Genomic DNA, 224 nt, shown 5'->3' with positions numbered 1-224 from the left:
GCGGGCGCGCGGGGAGCCGACACACACACGGGGCCGAGGGTGGCTGGGTCCTTGGTCACCCTACCGTGCCTGCAGGAGCTGCCCTCCTGTCTGGCCAACCTTCCTCCCTGTTGATGAGCAGGGGCTCCTTGCAGCCTCATCCACAATTCACCAGGATTTTCTCATGGGGCCGGCGGCTATATTTAGCCCGGCAGCAGCCTCCCTCCCTCCGCACCACTGATGGT

The 224-nt window shown here is 65.2% G+C and overlaps 1 protein-coding gene across 1 annotated transcript in view; it reads right to left on the bottom strand.

Moving 5' to 3' along the window:
* The window catches only part of LOC104496750 (carbonic anhydrase 15-like), a gene marked incomplete at its 3' end in the record, with an annotated part of 7,723 nt that overhangs the window by 3,459 nt on the left and 4,040 nt on the right, over window positions 1–224 (bottom strand). The window lies entirely within an intron of this gene.

The sequence above is a fragment of the Buceros rhinoceros genome, unplaced genomic scaffold (genome assembly GCF_000710305.1).
Source record: "Buceros rhinoceros silvestris isolate BGI_N320 unplaced genomic scaffold, ASM71030v1 scaffold29337, whole genome shotgun sequence".
Classification (NCBI taxonomy): Eukaryota; Metazoa; Chordata; class Aves; order Bucerotiformes; family Bucerotidae; genus Buceros; species Buceros rhinoceros.
The sequence above is the reverse complement of the archived record's forward strand: the minus strand, read 5'-3'. Positions and strand labels throughout refer to the sequence as shown.